The 24960-nt window shown below is 43.2% G+C and overlaps 1 protein-coding gene, 1 non-coding gene and 1 pseudogene across 12 annotated transcripts in view; 1 reads left to right on the top strand and 2 right to left on the bottom strand.

Annotated features, from left to right (window-relative positions):
• The window catches only part of RP9 (RP9 pre-mRNA splicing factor), a 167758-nt gene that overhangs the window by 104911 nt on the left and 37887 nt on the right, over positions 1 to 24960 (bottom strand). The gene's annotated exons all lie outside the window — the stretch shown is intronic.
• On the bottom strand, positions 5793 to 5925 carry LOC118620577. Its single transcript, XR_004957481.1, has one exon. It is a non-coding gene; the product is annotated as a U8 small nucleolar RNA (small nucleolar RNA).
• Positions 14784 to 18009, top strand: LOC118620335 (annotated as a pseudogene).

Here is a 24960-nt window from a genome sequence, read left to right as displayed (position 1 = left end):
GTGCTTTTGTGATGTGTTCTTAAAAATAAATTTGTGTGAATGGTGGGTAATTTAAGCATTTTTGACCTTTTCTTTGGGGAAAAAAGAATACCCCTTTGCTTAATTCTGGTTTTCTCTGATTATCACCCCTTTCCCTTTTACAAAGAGTTCTCAAAAGGAGTGGTGTAAAAAAAAAAAAAAGGAGTGGTGTACCTTGACCACCCTACTACTTACTACTCAGTCACTATGTTCCTCTTGCCACTGTGTGATTATTCTTTTTCTTAAATTATTTACTTCCCCTTTGGCTTTGGTAAAGCTACCCAATATCTTGAAACTCCTAAAACCATGGTGCTCCTTTTAATTTTTTTCTCCAACTACTTATCTGAGCATTTTCTGCAAAACTCAGTCCACGGGCTTTAGCTCTTTTCTCCTTCTCAGAACACATCCTGGACTGTTTCAGTTTTAACTCCTATGTAAGCGACTCCCCAAACACTCTCTATTTCTCCTAGCATAGCCCTGGCCTCACAAGGCCTGATGGACATTTCCACTCCTATGTCATGCTGTCACCTTAAAATCAACATGTCTGGAAACACGGTCCTTGTACCTGAAACCTGCCCTCCTGCCTCATCTGTTTGTCCACTGCATCCTGTTACTCAAGACTCGAGGAAGAGACATTTTGGAATCATCTTTGATCCTCATTCTGTCGTCTCCACATCCAGTCAAGTAGAATTTATATAATGCTACTTTCATTGAGCAACCCATTATCTAGAAGAAAAATTTAAAGCATAGTATCAAAAGCTCTCTGAAACTGACTCTAACTTGCTTTCAGACCCTGTCCCCTACTACCCCTTAACTCTTACCAAGCACTGTTCAGGCCGGATCGGTCCACTCACTGTTCCCTTCGTTATCTGCTCTGGCTGTAGGCTTCACCAAGGTGGACGCTCTCTCGTATCCTTTCTTTCTTGGAATTCCATTGAACCTCTGGCGCAGCTCAAGTCCTACTACTTCTTCCAACTTTCCTTTCTCGGACCACCCCAACCCCAGCACCCACCAGGACAGGGATTTTTTTTTTTTAATCATCACCCAAGGATATTCTTCCATTTATCTTCAGACAGAGTGGGGGAGAGAGAGAGGGAAACATTGATGTGAGAGGGATACATCAACTAGTTGCCTCCCACAGGACCCCAACCAGGGCCGGGGATGAACTGCAACTGAGGTACTGCCCTTTGGCTGGAATTGAACCTGTGACTCATTGTTCCGTGGGCCATGATCTACTGCTGAGCCAAACCTGCCAGGGTGGATTTTTGAGTTTTCTTAACTGATACACTCAAATGGCTAGAACAGTGGCTGGACACATATTTCAACAGAGCTTGTGTTACATACATTCTCACATTTACATATGCCTTATCTCCTTCAAACTCAAGGGCTTAAAATTCCTCCTAGTGTTTAAGTTTTTTCTGGTTGTTACTGTGAGCAGAACTCTTTTTCTACTGCATTTTACAATTCACTTCTGCTGGCATATCAGACTTTTGGGCGTCAATCTTGTTTCTGGTCACCTTAATGAATTATTATTTCTAACAGGGTTCACTAGGATTTTCAAAGTAGACAATTACTTTGTCTTTAACTGGGGAGTTTAGTCTCTTCCTTTCAAATATGTATACTTTAAAAAAAATGTGTTTTTATTGATTTTAAGAAAGGGACAGGGAGAGGGAGAAACAATGATTGGCTGCCTCCTTCCTGTATGCCCTGTACCTGGGATCAAGCCTAAACCGTGGGCATGTGCCCAGACTGGGAATTGAACCCGCAACCTTCCGGTTAGGAGGACGCCCAACCAACTGAACCACACTGGCCAGGGCTTTTTGAGTATTTTATGAGAGTTTACTTGAGCCAAGCTGATGACACACTGGGAAGAAAGATCCTAAATGTTCAGCTACTTTTTTCTTTTTGATTAATGTATTGGCTAGATTAATCTTTCATTTACTTACTTACTTACTTACTTACTTACTTACTTATTTATTTATTTATTTATTTATTTATTTATTTATTTCTATCCTCACCCGAGGACTGTTTTTTGCATTTATCCTCAGAGTGGGAGGGAAGGGGGGAGAGAAAGAGAAACATCGATTTGAGAGACACATCGACTGGTTGCTTCCCACATGACCCCAACCGGGCTGGGGACAAACTGCGACCGAGGTACGTGCCCTTAGCGGGAACTGAACCCAGGCCTCCCTGGTCCGCGGGCCAACGCTCTAACCGCTGAGCCAAACCGGCCAGGGCTATTTATTTTTTACATCTCAGAAGACATAAGCAAGGTGTTACTCCTATATTCCTATACAGCAGCAGTCCTTACACAAAGCTGCACATGAGAATCTGACATGCGCATTTTAAAATAAAGTCAAGTGCCTGGCCCGTGTGGCTCATGGATCGAGTATCAGTCCCAAGGACTGAGAGGTCCCAGTTCGGTTCCCAATTGGGGCACATGCCCAGTAGGGGCTGTGCAGGAGGCAGCCAGTCAATGTTTCTCCCTCACATTGGTGTTTCTAGCTCTCTCTCTAGAAAATCAATGAAAGCATATTTTAAAAAATAAAATAAACTCAAGTGATGTCACACCCCTTTTTGAAATTCAGTGACATGGAGGGTTTTCAGAAAATGAAATACTTGATAGTTTTCGTTTTCTTTGAGGTGGAACTCGGTTTCTTCTATTACGGATAAGACATCTCACTTTCTGAAGGTTGAGTGATTACAAAAAGGAGAGCTGCTTTGCTACGCATGCCATGACAAAACGCCAGACGGGGTGGCTTCGGCAACTGAAATTAATTTTGTCACAGTTCTGGAAGCTGGAAGTCCAAGATTAGATGTTGGCGGGGTTGGTTTCCTCCGAGGCCTCTCTCCTTGGCTTGCAGCTGGCCACCCTCTTGCTGCCTCCTCCCACAGTTCACCCCTTTGTGCACAAATGCCCTGCTGTTTCTTCCTCCTCTTATATGGACAAAGGAATACTGGATTAGGTTCCCCCAACAACCTCATTTTAAGCTCATCATCTCTTTAAAAACCTTATCTCCAAATGGGATTACAATATGATGGGGGGTGGGGGGGTTAGGACTTCAACATTTGAATTTTGGGGGATACAATTCAGCCCCTAAGAAAGGATGACACCTAGCCTTGGCCAGTTTTGCTCAGTGGTTAGAGCGTCCGCCTTTGAACCATAGAGTCTTGGATTCAATTCCTGGTCAAGGACGCGTACCTCGGCTGCAGGTTCGATCCCTGTACCTAGTCAGGATCGTGCGGGAGGCAAGCAATCGATGTGTCTCTCTCTCGTGGATGTTTCTCTCTCTCTCTCTGCCCCTCTATCTGAAAAAAATCAATGGAAAAATATCCTCAGGTGAGGTGAGGATTAAAAAAAAAAAGATGATGTCTAAGAAAACTTTCATAGAACATTAGACTATAAGAGCATAGACTATAAGAGCATGTTAAATTCTGAATCTTCCTGTTTAGGGTTTAATTCAGGAACCAATTTGATAGGTGTCATACTTAAGGTGAGGGGAGGAAGCCCCCCCGCACACTTTTAGCAAGGAAACAGAGAGAACTAGTTTTACAACTCCAGGGCCTCACTCACTTAAACAATAAAAAAGAGTGAAAAAAGTGAAGGAAGCCCTGGCGGGTGTGGTTCTGTCGTAATGGGCCCATGTTCCTAGAGTTTGTCAGAGCTAGAGGTGAGTGAATGTTCTCTACAGACTGGTCGGGGCCACACAAGAGAGAACCAGCCAGGAACCTATTTATGTTCAGCCCCAAAGAGCCACCCGAGAGGAGGGACTTCCACAGCAAAAGCAGATCACTTAAAACATATCCTCCAGTGAGGATTAAAAAAAAAAGGGCAAATATCTTGCAGTCCCAGAGAACACAAACCTACCCAGTCAAAGGAGAACTTTCCTTTCTTTCCTTCCTAAATGCTGCCCCATTCCTCCTACCCTCCGATGCAAACATCTGAAGCAAAGGCTGGAGGGAACTGATTATGACCTTCTCTCCTATCCTAGATTAAGGGCCACCATTAACTAGGGCGGAAAGAAGCAGTAAGCCATAGCTTGGGGGTGATGGAAAAGTCTGTATTAGTCAGGATAGATCACGGTGTAGTAACACAAAAATCTCAGTTCCTTAACAACAAAAAAGTTTATTTTTCATTCGCACAAAGTCCAGCATGGGTCCAGATGCCTCCCGGGCAGCTGTCCTCCATGTAATGACATGATATTCCAGGCTGCTTTGACACTGTGTCATCTCCATCTCAACGTGATGCTTCGGGGTTGGCCCAGCAGGAGGAGAGAATATGGATAATGGGGCACCTGTGTGTCACCACTGGCCCAGAGTGACCATTTTATCTCCGGACAGTTTATTGGCCCGAGTGGTGAAAGCTTGCCCAACCGCAAGAAGGAGAGACCAACTGAGAATACTGTGAGCACTAGTAATGTCCACCTAGAAGTCTCACCTGAAAATTCATAAATAGTAAAATCATGAATAATAGATAAGACTGAACACATTTATTGGCAGAAATGAGACTGACTTCTTGTGATATGAAAATACTGTCATTTACCTGAGAGTGATAAAAAAAAGTCATGGGCCTATCAGTTTTCACCAGGAGGCAGAAACACTGAACAAATTTTAAAAGGACCACTAGAGAGAAAATCAAGTTGTATTTAATTTACATCCCTTGCATCATGTCTATTCAACATGGGAATCACAAAGAAGAGCTCTTAGAGGTCATCTAATTTAACTCTAGTTTTTGATAATAAAACCTTTTATCTCTCTTCTTTATAGATTATAATTCCATTTCCCTCAGAGAATATGTGAGGCTGGAAATGTTTGTTCTCATCAGCTAGCTCTTTCTGTTTACTGGATAGTCTATCAAAGGAAGCCATTTTTTCCCTTGAATGTGATTTAGTTTGCGATCCCTCATATTTTAGCTTTTAAACTCTTACAGAGAAAGGTCTGTATCCAACTTACTTTAACAGCAAACAGAATGAGATATCTGGATGGGCCTTAAAAGTGTTTTTTTCTTTTGGTGCCCCATTCCTGAAGTACTGTAGGTCAACGTGCGGCGTGGCCAGAGCAAGCTCCTATTCCACCTCCCTGCTCCAAAAATCCACTTAATATGTTGTCCTTGGATAGATGTTAAAACGACAAGAACAGCCCTGCCTGGTAGCTCAGTAAGTTAGAGCATCATCCCCATACACCAATGTTGCAGGTTTGATCCCCCGTCAGAGCACATACAAGCGTTAGCCAATGAATGCATAAATAAGTGGAACAACAAATAGATGTTTCTCACTCTCTCTGACAAATATAACATATATATATTTTTAAAAACAACGAGCCGGCTGGTGTGGCTCAGTGGTTGAGTGTCGACTCATGCACCAAGAGGTCACTGGTTTGATTTCCGGTCAGGGCACATGCCCAGGTTGTGGGCCAGGTCCCCAGTAGGGGGCATGCAGGAGGTAGCCAGTCCATGTTCTCTCTCATCTATGTTTCTATCTCTCTCTCCTTCTCCCTTTCTCTCTCTCTAAAAGAAATAAATAAAAAATAAAAAACAACAACAATAAGAACAGACATCTATGCTTGATTTTAGCCAAAAGGCCAAGAGGTGATAGATGAGCCTTAAATTTAAAAGTCAGTTTTAGAGTTTTCTTTTAACACTTTGAATTTAAAAAAAAAAAACAAAAAACCTCAGCTTTCTAAAACAGCTTGAAAAGCAAATGGAATTTTAAATAACAGGAAAAGCTAGTTGGTAAATTTGCTATTGCTACATTAAAGACATTACATTTTTAAAAATCTGATAAGAGCAATCAGGGTGTTGTAAATCCTGATAATGCAGATTCAATCACTAATCATGTGACCCCCAATCATCATGTTCCAATCTGCCCTCCAGAATGAGGAGCAGGCAAGGCTTATCCTGCCTGAAGATGAGATTACATTTTCTGTCCTATATGACACTAAATTTTCCATATTAGTATCTGGAATAAATACAATGGAACACCAAATTTTAAGTTATTTTACTGAGAGATCAAAGTAGATTTAGGTAGCCAAATGCAAAATTTAACAAAATCCACACTTTTGTATAACCTATCTAACAAGAATAATAACTAAACAGAGTGGTGGAAAGTGAGATTCTTGAAGCTGTAGGAAAATGCAGCTCTCTGAAGAGTGTAGGACAGGAAAGATGTCATTCATTCATCACAAAAATGACTGTTAAAAACCCTTGCAAGAATTCTACCACCAGAATTCAGAAATAGAGTTCTTACAAACAGCATGTGTGTATGAACACACCACACCCACACAAAGTAAATGTTTTATTTAAAATAAATGTTTTTACTTTGAAATAATTTCCTCTTAAAAGTGACTGCTTCTTGCCCTGGCCGGTTTGGCTCAGCGGTTAGAGCGTCGGCCTGCAGTCCAGAGAGACCCAGGTTTGGTTCCCGCCAAGGGCACGTACCTTGGTTGCAGTTTATACCTGGCCCTGGTTGGTCGTGAAGGTAGCAACCGCTCGATGTGTCCCTTTCACGTCGATGTTTCTCTCTTTTTCTCTCTCTCTCTCTCCCTCCCTCCCACTCTATCTGAACAAAATATGAAAAAATGTCCTTGGGTGAGGATAAAAACAAAAAAGTGACTGCTTCTTATCCAGAAAATAGGAGTTATCTGTGCTGTCCTGATGACTAATTACTTCTTTTTTTTTTTAAATCTTCACCTGAGAATATTTTTCATTTATCTTCAGATAGAGTGGGAGGAAGGGAGGAATGAAGAGAGAAACATCAACATGAGAGAGACTGGTTGCCTCCCACACCAGGGCCAGAAACAAACAGCAACCCAGGTACATGCCCTTGGCCAGAATTGAACCCAAGACTCTTTGGTCCGTGGGCCAATGCTCTAACCACTGACCAAAACCAGTCAGGGCTTGACTTTTTTCCTTTTAATAGCTACTAGCAGTCTGCCCATATATTACTATTTGAATATAACAGTATGTATACATATGTATATGTAAAGATGGACTGATTTCTATAGTACAAATAAGTAAAGCTGGTCTGCCTAATGGGCCTTCATTATTTTTCAAAAAGATGGCAAACTGTTCATAATGATATCACTGTGGAATTTTGCAAGAGCATTCACATTTAGCTCTTTTGGTTTAGAGGAGAAGCAATGTAAGGAACAAACCAAACCCACAGTATCAATAAACAGAGGATGGCGTGGCATTCAGTTCTTTCCATAAGTGTATTATACATTTTTTTAACAAAATTAATTTTTGCATATAAAGATATTCCTGAATACATTTTTGGGTTTTGGACCAAAGGAAGCCACCAAAGTTCTCTAAACAGGACAGCACTGTAAACAAAATGAAATGTCTGAACTAAAAACTTGTTGCTGTGGGTATACAAGTAGAGAAAAGAAGTAATAACACAAGAATAGTTTAATTCCAGCAATAAACAAAACCTAGAAATATTATTGGCATATTAGACATGTGGGAGTTAACTTACTTAACATTTTATTTTATTTTTTCTTTATTGACTTTAGAGAGAGAGAAAGGGAGAGGGAGAGACAGATGGAAACATGGATGAGAGAGAACACTGACCGGCCACCTCTTCCACGCCCCCGACTGGGGATCCGGCCCACAACCTGGGCATGTGCCCTGACCAGGTATCGAACCAGCAACCTATTGGTGCATGGGTCGATGCTCAACCACTGAGCCACACTGGCCTGGCAGGGCACTTTTTCTACTGTTAGTAATGAAAAATATTTCTGCCCTGGCCGTTTTGGCTCCGCAGTTAGCGCATGGGCTTGCGGACTGGTTAGGTTCCCAGTAGTAAGGGCACGTCCCTAGGTTGCAGTTTGCTCCCGGCCGGTTGGGGTCGTGTGGGTGGCAACCACTTGATGTATCTCTCACATTGATGTTTCTCTCTTCCTCCCGCTTTATCTGAAGATAAATGTAAAAATGTCCCCAAGTGAGGATAAAAAAAAAAAAAAGAAAAAATTTTCTGGATTCAACCTGGGCCCAATAACCACCAAATAGTTTCTTTGCTCCATCAGAACATATCACAGAAGCTGAAACAGTCTTAGTACATGAACCTAAAATGATAGTACTTAGTCGAGTCTAGACTGCCCACTGATTTGTCATAAACATTTGAGCCCAGATGCTTCATGTGTGTAGCATATGATCGGGAGTATACCTGGGGTATACACTCCAGTAAATACATCAGAACGCAACGCGCTAGAAACCTGTCTTGATGAATGAACTCTAATTAAAGAAAGAAAAGTCCTGGCCAGTTTGGCTCAGCGGTTGGAGCGTTGGCCTGTGGACCAGAGAGTCCTGGGTTCGGTTCCCGCTAGGGGCATGTACCAAAAATAAAAAAATAAAAAAAAAAAGAAAGAAAAAAAAACTCCGACTTTGGAGCAAACACGGCTTATAATATACCTCAAATAAGATACCTGAGACACTGTATGACAATAAAATTGTAAATAGATACCTAAAATGTTATGCACGAGGTTTGGAGAAAAAAATGAACACCAAGATACTTTCTGGTGGTTTAAGACCAGAGGAAATAATATTCAAGTACAAAATAAACAATCCGGAGCTCTAACAGGATAGTGGCCGCTGAGCGGTCACCCCTAGTCACGATCTAAGGAACAAGCCCGCTGTTAGAGGCGGCGGGGCTGCCAGGGTCTGCAGGGTGTGCGGGAAGGAGGGAGAAACCTGTCCAGACGTCGGTTTCTCTCTGCGAGGGGTCGCCTCTTTCCTTATCACCTGCTCACTTTCCTTATCACCTCCTTCTGCTTGCAAAGGAGACACAACAAAGCCCGGAGCGCCGTCGTGAGGGTCCAAACGGGAGCCCCGGGCGCCCCGAGCATCCCAGCGGCTGAGCGCCCGCGGGTCCTCACGCCCTCCGCGTCCGCGCACCGCGCACTCACCATCTCGATGATCTTGGTCTTGCGCCCCGTCTTCCTCTTCAAGGTGAATATGTACTGGGCCAGCACCACCCCCGCCACCAGGGCGCACACGCTGGCGCTCGCCACCGCTCCCATCCGCGCCACGGCCGCCCGGTCCATGGACAGAGCCCCGTGCGCCTCCCCGGCGGAAGAGAGCAGATCGCTGGGTCGCTGGGGGCTAAGCAGCCAAGCCCGCGAAGAGGCCCGGACGCGAGCCCCGCCCCCGCGGGAAGCCCCACCCACGAGCGCCGAGGGGCGGGGCCGGGGAAAAGGCGGGAGGGCGCGGTCTGCGTCGGAGGCTGAGGCAGCAGGTGGGCCTACCACAGAGCCTGGATCCCGGAGCTGTCCAAGCCCTTTGAAGGGAACTGTATTCATACCTACCACACCTGTCTGCCTCTGCTAATGAGGACCGGGCAGTGGTTCATTCCAGCCCCGCCCAATAGAAATCCCATTTCAACCAGGGCCGTTCGGAAAGAAATCCTCCAAGGTCATCCCCCTTGGTTCTGGACTACAACCCCCAGAATGCCGCGCGGCGCCGCCTCCCAACTTGCGCAGTAGCAGGAAGAGGGAGCGACGAGCCGCGGCGCAGGAAGGGCAGGCGCGGAGTCAAAAGGCGGCCGCGGGTATGGGGAAAGTACTTTCCAACCACGTGTTTGGTAAGGGTTCGTTACATTTATCGTACAGCAGGAGTACAAATCAAAGTGAAAAGATGATGAATCTCATCACCAAATTTCGTTTCTGTTTCTCTGGTAACTCAAACGTACCCCGGTAATACTTTTTTTTAGCTCACTCATGTTTATGCAACAGTTTCCATCATTTTTTATAATTAAAATAAAGGGGGGGGGGAATACTATGTAAAGAACTCCAGTAACTCAACGAAAGCAAATAACCCAATTAAAAAATGGGCAATAGACTTAGCTAGAGAAATGGCCAACAAGCTTATGAAAACATGCTCAACCTCGTAAATCGTCAGGAAATGCAAATCAAAACCCCAAAGAAATGTCATTTCACACAGTTGAGATGACTGTTATAAAAACACGGCAGCCCGGCCGTGGGGCTCAGTGGCTGTGCCTGGACCCATGCACCAAGAGGTCGCTGGTTGATTCCGGGTCAGAGCACATGCCCAGGTTGTGGGCCCCATCTCAGTGGGGGGCATGCAAGTGGTCAGTCGATGTTCTCTCTCATCCATGTGTCCATCTCTATCTCCCTTTCCCTTCCTCTCTCTCTAAAAAATCAATAAAGAAAAAACAACAACAAAAAACAGCAACAAAACCCAGGAAACAAGAAGCATTGGTGAGGAAACCTCCGTCACTCTCCGTAAAAATGTGAATTGGTGCAGCTACTGTGGAAACCAGTGTGGATGTACCTCAAAAAATTAAAACTGGAACTACCATAGGACACAGCAATTCCTCCTCTGGGTATCTATCCAAAAGAATCCAACCAATACTCAAATATCAGCATTCCTGTGTTCACTGCAGCACTATTCATAGTAGCAAAGATGTGGAAACAACCTGAATGTCCATCTCCATCCACAGATGAGTGGATAAAGAAAATGTGGCATATACTTCAAATGGAATACTATACAGCCTTTAAAAAGAAGGAAAATCTGCACGTTTGACAATTAGGATGAACCTTGAGAACATGATGCTGCATGAAATAAGCCAGTCACAAAAAGACAAGTACAGCCTGGCTGGTATGGCTCAGTGGATTGAGTGTCATCCCATGGACTGAGAGAAGTCCTGGTTGGATTCCCCGACAGGGCACATGTCAAGGTTTCGAAGAGATCCCCGGTAGGGGGCATGTAAAAGGCAGCTGATCGATTTTTCTCTCTCTCTCTCCCTCCTTCTCTCTCTAAATATCAGTAAACACACACACACACATATATATATATATATATATAAAGGACAAGTACATCCCTCATTCTACTGATATGAGGTAATCTAACTATTGAAAACAGAAAGTAGAATGGTGGTTGAGGGGCTGCGGGAAGAGGAAAAAGGGAAGTTGTTGAACTCAGTAATGAGTTTTGTTTTGCAAGATGAAAAAGTTCTAGAGGTCTGCTCAGAAAGTTTGTGCATATAACACTATAGTTAGGTTGGGCCCTGGCTGGTTTGGCTCAGCGGTTAGAGTGTTGGCCTGCGGTCCAGAGAGACGCCGGTTTGCTTTTCGCTAACGGCACGTACCTTGGTTGTAGTTTGTCCCTGGCCCTGGTTGGGTTGTGTGCAGTCACTCGATATGTCCCTTTCACGTTGATGTTTTTCTCTCTCTCCTTCTCACTCTATCTGAACAAAAAAAAGGAAAAATGTCCTCGGGTGAGGATTAAAAAAAAAAAAAATGGTTAAGTTGGTAAATTTTGTGTTATGTGTTTTATACCACAATTTTTTAGAAGTGCTATGACAACAAAGCAAAGATGGCTGACGTGAGTAGGTGTCCCTTTTGCTGTGGCTGTCTTGTTTCTGCCATACCCCAATGACCCCCTTTTCCATCTTTCCTCTTTGTGAGCAGCAGAACTCGTTCTCACCTGTCTGGTCCCTTCCAGGGAATTGATACAGTGTTCCCTTTTTATTTTGGGGAGTGACAAAGAAGGGATGCAGGGTTTCTTGGATGACCCCTCTAACTCTGTGCTACCTGGTAAGGCTCTCTCTTTGCCTGGGATATGGAATAAGTTGGAGCAGGAGAACGTGGGAAATTTGTGCAAAGAGTGTTCTTAGAAAGGTGGGGCAGGCACACCCAACCATCTATCTGGAAAGGAAACAAGTCTGGCATTAACCATCAGGTTCACGAATGGCCTTCCTGTGTTTGTTTTGTGGGCAAGATTGCTCAAAGCCCTCCAATGGCCCCAATACACTCATAATAAAAGTTGAAATCCTGACAGTGAGCTGCAAGACTACTAATTCTATCCCTGGTTAAGCTCTCTTCCATGCGTTACTACCCTCCTCTTTATTCTGTTTGTTCCAGTCACCATGGTCCCCTTGATATTTTGTTAATGTGTCAGGTATAATACCACATCAGAGTTTGTATTGCTGTTTCCTCCGCTCAGAAAGTTCTTTTCTTGGGTATTCCTATATTCTTCTTTTAAAAACATTTTTTTTCTTTATTGATTTTTAGAGAGAGGGAGAGGGAGAGGGAGAAAGAGAGAGAGAAACATTGATGAGAGAGGACATTGATTGGCCTCCTCCTGCATGCCACCCACTGGGGATCGGGCCCACAACCTGGGTATGACCAGGAATCGAACCATCTACCTCTTGGTGCATGGGTCAATGCTCAGCCACTGAGCCACACCGGCCGGACTTCTTTTTCTTTTTTTACTCCTCACTGGAGGATATTTTTCTATTTATTTTCAGATAGAGTGGGAAGGAGGGAGAGAGAGAGAGAAACATCAATATGAGAGGTACACATTGACTGGCTCCGCCTCCTGCAGGTCCCCGACCAGGGCTGGGAAGAACCACAACCGAGGTACATGCCCTTGACCAGAATTGAACCTGTCACTCATTGGTCCGTAGGCCAGTGCTTTAGTTGCTGAACCAAACTGGCCAGGGCTCCTTTATTCTTCTTAATCTTCTTCAAATATGTACTCAAAAGTTGCCTTCTCAGTGGGCCTTTCCCTGACCACCCTGTATTCAATTCTTCCAGCTCTGACAGTTCTGATCCCCTTCACTCTTTTTTTTTTTTTTTTTTTTTTATCATCCTCACCCAAGGACATTTTTCCATTTTTTGTTCAGGTATAGTGGGAGGGAAAGAGAGGAACAGAGAGAGAGAGAAACATCAACGTGAGAGAGACACATTGAGTGGCTGCCACCCGCACGACCCAACCAGGGCCGGGGACAGACTGCAACCGAGGTACGTGTCCTTAGCGGGAACCGAACCCGGGTCTCTCTGGACCACAGGCTGACGCTCTAACCGCTGAGCCAAACCGGCCAGGGCTGATCCCCTTCACTCTTACACAGCACTTACCACTAACAGACTACATACTATATTCATTTGTTATTTTTATTTTGTCTCTCTCCCTGCTAGAATAACCTCCTTAATGGCAGAGGCTATTGTTTTCTGATATATTTTCAGCTTTTAGAACTGTGCTTAGAAAAAGAAGGAAATTCTGTCAATATAACCACATGGACAAACCTGAGGGACATTATGCTAAGTGAAACAAGCCAGTCACAGAAGGGCAAATGCTGCATGATTTCATTTATAGGAGGTGTCTAAAATAGTCAAACTCAATGAAGCAGAGAGTAGAATGGTGGCTGCCAGGGCCTGGGAAGAGAGGAATGGGGAGTTACTGTGCAATGGGTATAAACTTCCAGTTATGTAAGATAAGCAAGTTCTAGAGATCCGCTGTGCAACATTGTGACTACAGTTATTTTATTTTATTTTTGTTGAGTTTAGAGACAGAAAGGGGGGAGGGAGAAACATCGATGTGAGAAACATTAATGGGTTGCCTTCTGTACATTATCTAATCAGGGACTGAACCCGCAACCTAGGTATGTGACCTGACCAGGAATCGAACCCGCCACTCTTTGGTGTATGGGACGATAATCCAAGCAACTGAGTCACACCAGCCAGGACCTGAGTACAACTAGAAATACTATATTGTATACTTTAACATTTTGTTCAGCGAGTAGATTTCATGTTAAGTATCCTAACACACACATTTTTAAATGTGGTAGTGTGTATAGTTCTAGTATTCAATAAATTTCCAAGTAAGTATGCATCAGTTGCTTTGTATCTTAAACCCTCATGATCAAGATTCTAAATTTTAAAAGTTGCCACACATAGGAGGGGCAAAGGCGTTAATGGGCTGGTCCCACATTCGTGTGTGGCAGATAAAAATCAGGAGGGACACTCCGGCTGTGCAGTTCCTTCCTGAGGAGCAAGGGGTCCTCAGGCACCTACATCAGGTACCCCATCTCAGGGTTCCACTGCCAGGAAGAGAAGTCCTCATAACTTCTGGCTGAAAAAACCAGCTGGAACTAAGGCTGCTGGAGCCCCAGGCAGTTCCTCTCAAAGGTCCCAAGCAGGGACTTACTCAAACTCAGTCCCTCTGAGATCCAGCACAGAGGGGTGGCAGCTTGAAAGGCACCAGAGACATACGGGGAAGAACTGAGTTATTTGGCACGGAGGCAAGAGCTGGAGAGGCAGCGCTCTACCGGGACAGATGTGTTGGAAGCCATTGTTCCTTTGGTGAGCCCTTCCCCAGGTCTGCAGATGGGCACCATATTTGGGACTCCAGAAACCTGGGTCACACTGTTTGCCCCACCCTGGTGGTTCCCTGAGGCCCTGCCCCACCCAACTTTTGGGCCCACCCAAGCTGTTTCCAGTGGCTTTACCATCGGATTGGCCTGTTTTGGCTCCTGCTTCAGATTTTCCTAAATTCTCTCAAACAAGCAGCATCTGGCTATAGTGAGCCCTATACCTCTTGCTAAGTGGCCCCAGGCCTGGCACTACAAGCATCCAGCCTTGGTCCACAGCTTGGCTTTCCTGGGCACCTCCAAGCACAGCACAAGAAGCAGCCATTAGCTGATTGCTCTGTAGGTTATGCCTAGTGGCCTCGGGTAGAACACAGGCAGTGGCTGACCTTGCCTCAGTGCACAGCTTCAGAACACTGTGAAGCACCACCACCCAACCACCTCCACAAGTGACACACTAAAGGAATGGACTCAGGGGGTACCAGAGCCCTGCTGAAGTAAGTCTTGCTCTCTGTGGTGGGCCCCTGCACAGCTGATCTTCCAAGGTAGTCAAGAGGTTGGTGGTCAGTGGGCACAGCCAGTCCTTGCAGCTTATCAGACTGAGTAAACTCTCCCATTGATGTGCTAAATGACTCAATTACAACAGAAGGGTATAAAGTCCACATGAGGTGTGCACTTCGAGGGCCCAGCTGGGGTGACCAGGGAGGCTGTGCCCCTGGACCCTACAAGACACCTACTACAATAGGCCACCCTAGAAAGCCTAGGAGACATAGCAACTCTACCTAATACATAGAAACAAACACAGGGAGGCAGCCAAAATGAGGAGACAAAGAAACATGAAAGAGCAGAACAAAGCTCCAGGAAAAGAACTAAAGAAAGTGGAGATAAGCAATCTAACAGTTGCAGAGTTCAAAACAATGCCTATAAGGATGCTCAATGAACTTAGAATTTCAAGGAACTTAGTGAGGACCTCAAGAGCATAAATAAAGGACCAGTCAGCCCTGGTCGGTTTGGCTCAGCGGTTAGAGCGTCGGCCTGTGGTCCTGAGAGACCCAGGTTTGCTTCCCGCTAAGGGCACGTACCTCGGTTGCAGTTTGTCCCCGGCCCTAGTAGGGCGTGCGGGTGGCAGCCACTCGATGTGTTCCTTTCACATCGATGTTTCTCTCTCACTCTGTTCCTCTCTCTCCCTCCCACTCTATCTGAACAAAAAATGGAAAAATGTCCTCAGGTGAGGATAAAAAAATAAATAAATAAAGGACCAGTCAGAAATGAAGGCTGCACTAACTGAAATGAATAATTTATAGGGAATCAAAAGTAGTGTAGGTGAAACTAAGAAGTAAACCATCGATTTGGAATATAAGGAAGCAAAAACTACCCAATCAGAACAGCAAAAAGAAAAAAGAATAAAAAAAACTGAGGATAGCCCAACTGATGTGGCTCAGTGATTGAGTGTTGACCCACGCACCAGGAGGTCACTGGTTCGATTCCTGGTCAGGTCACATGCCCAGTTTGTGGGCTCAATCCCCAGTAGGGGGTGTGCAGGAGGTAGCCAATCGATTATCGCTCTCATCAATGTTTCTATCTCTCTCTCCCTTCCTCTTTCTCAATAAAGAAAAAATGGTTTTTAAAAAGTGAGGATAGTATAGGGAGCCTGTGGGACAACTTCAAGCATACCAACATTCGCATCATGGGAGTGCCAGGAGAAGAGAGAGAGCAAGAAATTGAAAACCTATTTGAAACAATAATGACAAAAAACTTCCCTTCCTTGGTGAAGAAAATAGATATACAAATCCAGGAAGCACAGAGAGTTCCAAACAAAATGAACCCAAAGAGGTCCACACCAAATCACATCATCATCAAAATGCAAAAAGTTAAAGACAAAGAGAGAATCTTAAAAGCAGTTAGTTACTTACAAGGGAGCTCCCATAAGACTGTCAGCTGATTTCTCAGCAGATACTTTGCAGGCCAGGAGGGAGTGGCAAAAAGTATTTAAAGTGATGAAAAGCAAGGACCTGCAACCAAGATTACTCTATCCTGAAAAGTTATTATTTAGAATCAATGGCCATATAAAGAGTTTCCCAGACAGGAAAAAACTAAAGGAGTTCATCACCACCAAACCAGTAATATATGAAATGTTGATGGGTCTTCTTGAAGAAGAAGAAGAGGATAAAAAAATATGAACAATAAAATGGCAATAAATACATATCTATCAACAATTGAATCTACAAACAAAATGAACAAGCAGAACAGAAACAGACTCATAGATACAGGGAACTTTTTGTTACTTGCCAGATGGGAGGGGGTCAGGGGGATGGGTGAAAAAGATGAAGGGATTAAGAAGTACAAATTAATTGTTAGACTGATGAACCTCAAAGGGAAGGGGGAGGTGGGGTGGGAAGAGAGAACCCAAAGAACTTATATGCATAACCAATAAACACAGACAATAGTGTGGGAAAGGCAGGAGGGGGCTGGGAGTGGGGAGTAGGGAATCAAGGGGAAAAAAAGGAAGGACATTTATAAATCATTCAACAATAAAGATAAGTGTAAAGAGATAAATAAATAAATAAATAAATAAATAAATAAATAAATGTTGCCACACATACACACAAAGAATTGTGCTTGGTACATAGTGGGTGCTCAATAAATATTTATCCAATGATCACTTCCGGTCAAGATGGGGGCATAGGTAAACACGATATCTCATCCTCCCACAACCACATTAAAGTTACAACTAAACTACAGAACAACCAACATTCAAACCGCCTGAAATCAAGCTGAATGGAAGTCCTACAACTACGAAATTAAAGAAGCATCTGCATCAAGACTGGAATCACTTTGAACCCTTCTAATCCTAGTGGAAATGCTTTTCTTAAAATAAACCCAGATCATATTGGGTTTTATCGTGTAAATTATGAAGTGCCAACTTGGCACCTGATAGTTGCCCTACTTTCCTCCAACCACAAGGACTTTTCTTCTGCTGACCGTGCAAGTCTTATCGATGATGCTTTTGCCTTGGCAAGAGCTTAACTTCTAGATTATAAGGTGGCTCTGAACTTGACCAAGTATCTCAAAGTGGAAAAGGACTTTTTACCATGGCAGTGAGTCATTTCAGCTGTAACCTGTATCATTAGCATGTTTGAAGATGATAAAGAGCTATATCCTGTGATTGAGGAGTATTTCCGAGATCAAGTGAAGCCAGTTGCAGATGATCTGGCGTGGGAAAATACTGGAGACCACCTCACAAAGTTGCTCCGCGCCTCTGTGTTAGGGTTTGCGTGCAAGATGGGCGACAGAGAGGCCCTGGGCAATGCCTCGCAGTTATTTCAGCAGTGGCTCACGGGGCTGTCCAGATTCCTGTAAATCTCAGGCTTCTGGTATATCGGTATGGAATACAGGACTCTGGCAATGAGACCGATGGAACTACACTCTTATAAATATCAGACCACTCCATTAGCTTAAGAAAAAGGGAAGCTCCTGTATGCATTAACATCCATAAAGAATATTACTCTTTTGTCAAGGTATTTGGATTTGCTCAAGGACTCAAACCTTATTGAAAGTCTGGATGTGTTTACAGTCATCTGATATATCTCATATAAGAGCTATGGGAAGAACATGGCCTGGAATTGGATACAGCTCAACTGGGAATATGTAGTCAACAGATTCATGCTCAATGACAGATACCTCAGCCGGGTTTTCACTATAGCAGAGCTGTTCAACACTGAACTCCAACTGGCAGATGGAGAGTTTTTTCAAAAAATATCTGGAAGATGGAGCAGGAGAAAAACTTAGGGAGTAAGTGCTAGAAATGGTGAAAAACAATATTGAATGGCTAAAACAAAATAGGAAGAGTATAAGAGAATGGTTTTTGGAATTACCTAGGAACGGTTAATGTGTTCAAATATCATTTGAATTTTGTGAATCTGATGTTTCTACTATTAATCATTTGTTGACCTAATTTATTTATTTATTTAAATCTTTATTGTTGAATGTAAAATGTATTACAGATGTTCAACAGTTTTCCCCCATTGACCCCCTCCTCCCCACTCCTGCCCTCCTCCTGCCTTTTCCCACACTATTGTCTGTGTCCATTGGTTATGCATATAAGTTCTTTGGTTTACCCCCCCCCCCAATCCCTTTCCCTTTGAGGTTTGTCAGTCTAGCAATGAATTTGTATTTCTTAATCTCTTCACCTTTTTCACCTCTCATCTGGCAACCAACAAAATATTCTCTGTATCTATGAGAATGTTTCTGTTCTACCTGTCCATTTTGTTTGTAGATTCCATTGTCGATAGATATGTATTCACTGCCATTTCTTTTTGTTCATATATTTTATCTTTTTCTTCAAAAAGACCATTCAACATTTCATACAATAATGGTTTGGTGGTGATGAACTCCTTTAACTTTTTCTTGTCTGAGAAAGTCTTTATATGGCCATCGATTCTAAATGACAGCTTTGCAGGATAGAGTAATCTTGGTTGTAGGTTCTTGCTTTTCATCACTCTGAATATTTCTTGCCACTCCCTTCTGGCCTGCAAAGTTTCTTTTGAGAAATCAACTGACAGCGTTATGGGAACTCCCTTGTAGGTAACTAGCTGCCTTTCTCTTGCTGCTTTTAAGATTCTCTCTGTGTCTTGAACCTTTTGCATTTTGATGATGATGTGTCTCGGTGTGGGCCTCTTGGGGTTCATCTTGTTTGAGACTCGCTGTGCTTCCTGGACTTGTATGTCTCTTTCCTTCACCAAGTTAGGAAAGTTTTCTGCCATTATTGTTTCAAACAGGTTTTCGATTACTTGTTCTCGCTCTTCTCCTTCTGGCACCCCCAAGATGAGAATGTTGGCACGCTTGAAGTTGTCCCAGAGGCTCCTTACACTATCCTCATTTTTTTGGATTCTTTTTTCTTTTTGCTGTTCTGATTGGGTGTTTTTTGCTTCCTTATATTCCAAATCGATGGTTTGCTTCTTGGCTTTACCTACTCTACTACTGAATCTGTGTAAATTATTCTTTATTTCAGTTAATGCCTCCTTCAATTCTGACTGTGCATCCACAATTTCTGACTGGTCCTTTTTTATGCTCTTGAGGCCCTCACTGAGTTCATTGAGCATCCTTATAAGCAGTATTTTGAACTCAGCATCTGTTAGGTTGCTTATCTCCATTTCGCTTAGTTCTTTTCTTGGGGTTTTGTTCTGTTCTTTCATTTGGGACCTGTTTCTTTGTGTCCTCATTTTGGCTGCCTCCCTGTGTTTGTTTCTGTGTATTACTTAATGAGAGGTATGGGGCTAGCTGAGACCAGATGCTGTTTGTTTGAAAGAATTTAGGAACACCTGAAGCAGGATCCAAGACAGGCCAATCCTATCGTAAAGCAAGTGGCAACAGCTTGGGTGGGCCTGAAGGTTGGGTGGGGCGGGGCCTCAGGGAGTCACCAGGGCGGGGCTACCAGTGGGAGCCAGGTTGCTGGAGTCCCAGATATGGCTTCTGTCTGCTGCCCCAGGGAAGGGCTCTCCAAAGGAACAAAGGCCTCTGACAGCACGTTTGTCCCGGAGAAAGCCCCCTCTCCAGCCCTCGCTCCAGTTCTGAGCCAAACAGCTCAGTTCTTCTCTGTATGTCTCTGGCGCCCGTGGAGCTGCCTCCCCTCCAAGCTTAGAGGGAGAGAGTCCAATAAGTCCGTGCGCGGGCCCTTTAAGGAGCTGCCTGGGGCTCCAGCCGCCTCAGCCTCCCTGAGCCTCAGTTCCCGCTGGTTTTCCAGCCAGAAGTGATGGGGATTCTCTTCCTGGCACTGGAACCCTGAGCGGGGCGCCTGGTGTGGGACAGGGACCCCTCAGTCCTCAGGGAGGACCTTCCCAGCCGAGGTGTCCTCCTGATTTTTATCTGCCACACGTGGGTGTGGGCCCAGCCCATTCCCTCCGCCCCTCCTACCAGTCTCGATGAGGCTGCTGCTTTAATTCCGTAGTTGTAGGACTTCCATTCAGCACGATGTCAGGTGGTTTTGAATAATGGTTGTTCTGTAGTTTAGTTGTAACTTTGATGTGGTTGTGGGAGGACGTGACACCGCGTTTACTTATGCCCCCTTCTTGACCGGAAGTCGACCTAATTTATTTTTATCTTTATTTTTTTTATCCTCACTCGAGGACATTTTTCTGTTTTTTGTTCAGATAGTGTGGGAGGAAGAGAGAGGAAGAGAGAGAGAGAGAAACATCGACATGAAAGGGACACATCGAGAGGTTGCCACCAGCACGACCAACCAGTGCTGGGGACAAACTGCAACCAAGGTACATGCCCTTAGCGGGAACCAAACCCGGGTCTCTCTGGACCACAGGCTGACGTTCTAACCACTAAGGCAAACAGGCCGGGACTGTTGACATAATTTACAAGCACTGTGGAGGGAACCTTATACACAGATACTGCTATTGCTAAGTATTATGTTTTATGTTTTGCAAAGCTTTAAATTGTCTGTCTTTGTTTATGAAGGAAGATACTAATAGAGTAGTTAATGTACTCAGGGATTTCTTCTAAGTGTACTTCATAGGAGATTCTTTACAAACTGAAGAGAATTTAATAGCCATTTTTAATGTCTTTAAATATCATTCTTTGTATCTTAAATCTGTGAAAATAGAAGAATTTTGTTTTAGCTTTACATTTTTAGTACAAAAGAAACACCACTAATCTTTTTTCTTGATTGATTTTTAAAGTTTGAATACCAGCACTTGAGGGACTAATATTACCATCTTAATCTTTATTTTATGATTCAGAATTATACAGATCTAATACATTTTATTTACGTATGTCTTATTCCTTTAAATCCTACCAAAGTAACGGGGCTTAAATTGTACTCAAGGATTGCATGATTTAGCCAAAGAATTGGCTGACTGTTTCCTTTGCTCTTATAAATCAAGAGAACTCTCCTTTCCTTTTTAAAATAAATCTGAATGATTACCTTGAAAAAAAATTTATCCAATGAATAAAGAGGGATTAGGTCTGTATGGATGGGGAAAGGTAGGGATTATGCTCTCACTCATCTTTCTTCTGAATACAGATTACCACTGTTGTCTTTTATTGGTTTAGAGAATTAGTTTCTTGTACCTGAATGAAATTCAAAGTAATTCAGTAGTACACCAAAACAGGAATTTGGTAACCTGATGGCATGTGGACACAAATATAAGTAGGACCAATAGGCAGGTTGACATATATTGCTCATTTCTGCCTTGTCTAATTTACTTTGTCTAATGTGTTTATGATTTATAATCTATGTCTATCTACCCTTGCTAATGTCGTGAAATACATTTGGTCTGGGAGCCTGTTTGCTGCAAGATTCTTGAACGTTGGTTGGAATGAATTTGGTAATTTTGTTCTAGTTTCAAGCTTAAAGAGCCCAGGTGGTTTGAGGCAGGTCCAGGGGAAACATGAGAATATCTACATTGATTCTGGGTCATCAGAGGATTCAGAGTGACTTAGGTGATATTTCAGGCTGGGAAGTGAGGGAATATTTAGATCTGGGCTGCAACAGAGTGATATATCTATGTTTGGTGGTCCAATAATATGGCTTATTACAATATTTCTATGCATCTGGAGTACATAAAGGAGAATATATGGCATTTATTAAGTACTGTTACTTCCCTGTTATATTTTTTAAATCAACCAAAAAACAAAAGAAAGTTAAATTTTAAAGTCAACAGAAGCATAATAAAAGGGTTTGTTTTATTTATATATATATATTTTTTTAATCCTCGCCAGAGGACATTTTTCGATATTTTGTTCAGATAGAGTAGGAGGGAGAGAGAGAGATAGAAACATCGATGTGAAAGGAACATATCGAGTTGTTGCCACGCGCACAACCCAACCAGGGCTGGGGACCAACCTCAACCAAAGTACGCGCCCTTAGCGGGAACTGAACCCCGGTCTCTCTGGACTGCAGGCCGATGCTCTAACCACTGAACCAAACCAGCCAGGGCCGGTTTGTTATATTTGTTTAAGGCTTGCCGCTAGCCCAGCCACTGTGGCTCAGTGGTTGAGCATCGACCCATGCACCAAGAGGTCGCCAGTTTGATTCCTGGTCAGGGTACATGCCCAGGTTGTGGGCCAAATTCCCAGTGTGGGGCTCACCAGAGGTGGCTAATTGATGTTCTCTCTCATCAATGTTTCCATCTCTGTCTCCCTCTCCCTTCTTCTTTCTAGAAACAGTAAAGAAAAAACAAAACAAAACTTGCTGCCAGAGTTGAAGTTTAATCATATGCTGATTTGTATGGTTATATAATGCAATTACCAATAAGGAGCAATGCAAATATTTTCCAGAAACTCTTCCACATGTTAATAGTCATTATAAATTTATTTATCTGATATGTATTTTTCTTCCATTCTACCAAATATATTTTAATCTAATTTTATTCTTCCTAGAATAAAAAGAGGACATTGGTTGGAAGTATCTCTTTTTTCTTCCTCCCTTTCTTCCTTCTCTTCTTTCCTTCCTTCTCTCCTTTTTATATTTTCTTTCGTTTCCAGTGTTTTTTAAAATTTTCACCTTGAAATAATTTTAGACTCCCACAGATGTTGCAAAAATATTACAGAGAATTTCCTTGTACCTTTCATACAGTTTATGCCAGTGATACCATCTTACAGCTGTATCTTATAACTATGGCACAGTTTATCAAAACAAGCTGACATTGGTACAATATAGAAACCCAACTACGCATCTTACTTGAGTAATTTCAGAAATTTTCACAAGCACTGTTATTGTTGTTGGTATATAATTCTAAGAAGTTTTGTGCTTTACTTTTTTTTCTTTTATTGATTTTTAGAGAGAGAAGAAGGGAGAAGGGGAGAGAGAGAGATAGAAACATCGATGAGAAAGACATAGCGATTGGTTGCCTCCCGCACTACCTCACCAAAGTACCTGCCCTTGGCCGGGACTCTGTTCCAGGGCAGCTGCCCTAACCGCTGAGCCAAACAAGCTAGAGCAGAAGGTCTGTGCTTTATAAACACCCTCATCTCGAACCTAATCCCCTGAAAACCACTGATCTGTTCAGCATAATGCCCTTGGCAGCCATGTCAATTGGATCAAGACCCATTTATAGTTTCCTGTGGCTAGTTGCATCAGTCTGACTTACCAGCCAGACAGGCAGTCTGCCACATAGCTGTCTCAGTCTCTGTCTCTCGGTTAGCAAACAGCACAATTCTGTTGACATTTTATACTTCAGAAGGTACAGAGGAATTTATCTACATCGAGCCCATCTCTACATTGCTACAGTTCCTCCAGTATCTATTCCTTTCATTGACCCAGGTGGCCTCTTCAAGCAACCACACAAAAATATCCACTTGTTAGCTCCAATCACTTTCAGAACCTGGAAACTGGTTTCTTGGTTTTGCCCTCCCCCAGTGCACTATTTTCTTGGTGACCAGAGGTTTTAGAGGTACTTCCTGTTGTCCCAGCATAATTATTCCCTTTGGTCCAGCATCAAGGTTCAGTCCAGCTCTCTTTTAATTTAATTTCAGCTATTATAGGTGACAATAACCAAAAGGATTGTATCTTTTACTTTTTTTCTTATTGGTATGCATTTCCTTAAGCATCAAATGAACCAACTCTCAACTCATCTCTAAGTTACAATGGTAACTGTTAGTTCAGCAGGACTAACTAAGGTGCTCCATACTAAAGTTGCTGCTCCATACTAAGGTGACCATGCAGTCAAGCAGGAATAAAACATTCTTTATTAACACCCCTCCCCTCTTCATCCATGTTTTCCCAAACCATAGGTTAACCAGAGCTAGGGAAGTTCTAGCAAATCCCATATGTTTTCTAATACCAAATATGTCTTTTCTAAACAACAGCTGATTCTCAGGCAACAACCAGGTGTCCAACAATTCAATTCAATTCTTGCACCAGTACTTCAGATACCAGCCTCAAATGGGGTGCCCAGGCAACCAATTTGGGGGTTCCCATGGCCTGTTCAGGTTTATAAATTCCCTAGAACAGCTCACAGAACTCAGGAAAGCGCTTTACTCATATTTACCAGTTTATTATAACGGCCACTGCCAAGTGGAAGAGATAAGGCAAGGGTTTGGGGAGTGGCACAGAGCTTCAATGTCTCCTCTCATTGCATCTCCTTCCCATCACATCAATGTACATACAAATAACCTATTTTTATTCATCTCATTCCTCTTGACTATTACAGTGGAATCTGCTGGAGAAAGCATTCAAAGCATTCACCAACCTGAAGCTCTCCAAACGTCCTTGTTCAAGTTTTTTTCTTTCTTTTTTTTTTTGGTATGTGCCCCTAGCGGGAACCGAACCCAGGACTCTGGTCCGCAGGCCAACGCTCCAACCACTGAGCCACACTGGCCAGGGCCTTGTTCAAGTTTTAATTGAACTCAGTTTTCAGCACCTTTCCTTTCTGGGAGGTGGAGGGAAAGACTGAAAACTCAAACTCTCTTATCTTGTTTGGTCTTTCTGGTGAGTACCCTCCACCCTGTCCTTTTCTAGGGACTTCACCCAGTGTCTTCATTAACATAACCTGAAGTATTATAAAAAGGGCTTGTTATGAAAACAAAAGAGGCTTCTCTATTATTCAGGAAATTCCAAGTGTTTTAGGAGCTCTTCCTCTTATTCTCATCTTCTTTTAAGGCCATCAATTATACTGAATTAGGGCCCACCCTTATGACCTCATTTGACCTTAATTACCTCTCTCCAAATACAGTCACATTCTGAGGTCCTGGGGGCTTGACTTCAACAGATGACTTCTGAGGGCATACAATTCAGCCTTAACACCCTCTTTGCATCTTTGTATTTTAAAATTGATCTTTAAAATTTTTAGTTCTCTATCATTACTATTTAAAATTTGTATTTGAGCCCTGG

This window comes from Molossus molossus, unplaced genomic scaffold (genome assembly GCF_014108415.1).
Source record: "Molossus molossus isolate mMolMol1 unplaced genomic scaffold, mMolMol1.p scaffold_m16_p_7, whole genome shotgun sequence".
NCBI classification, from domain to species: Eukaryota; Metazoa; Chordata; class Mammalia; order Chiroptera; family Molossidae; genus Molossus; species Molossus molossus.
Note: the sequence above shows the minus strand (reverse complement) of the source record. Positions and strands in the feature narration are given on the sequence as shown.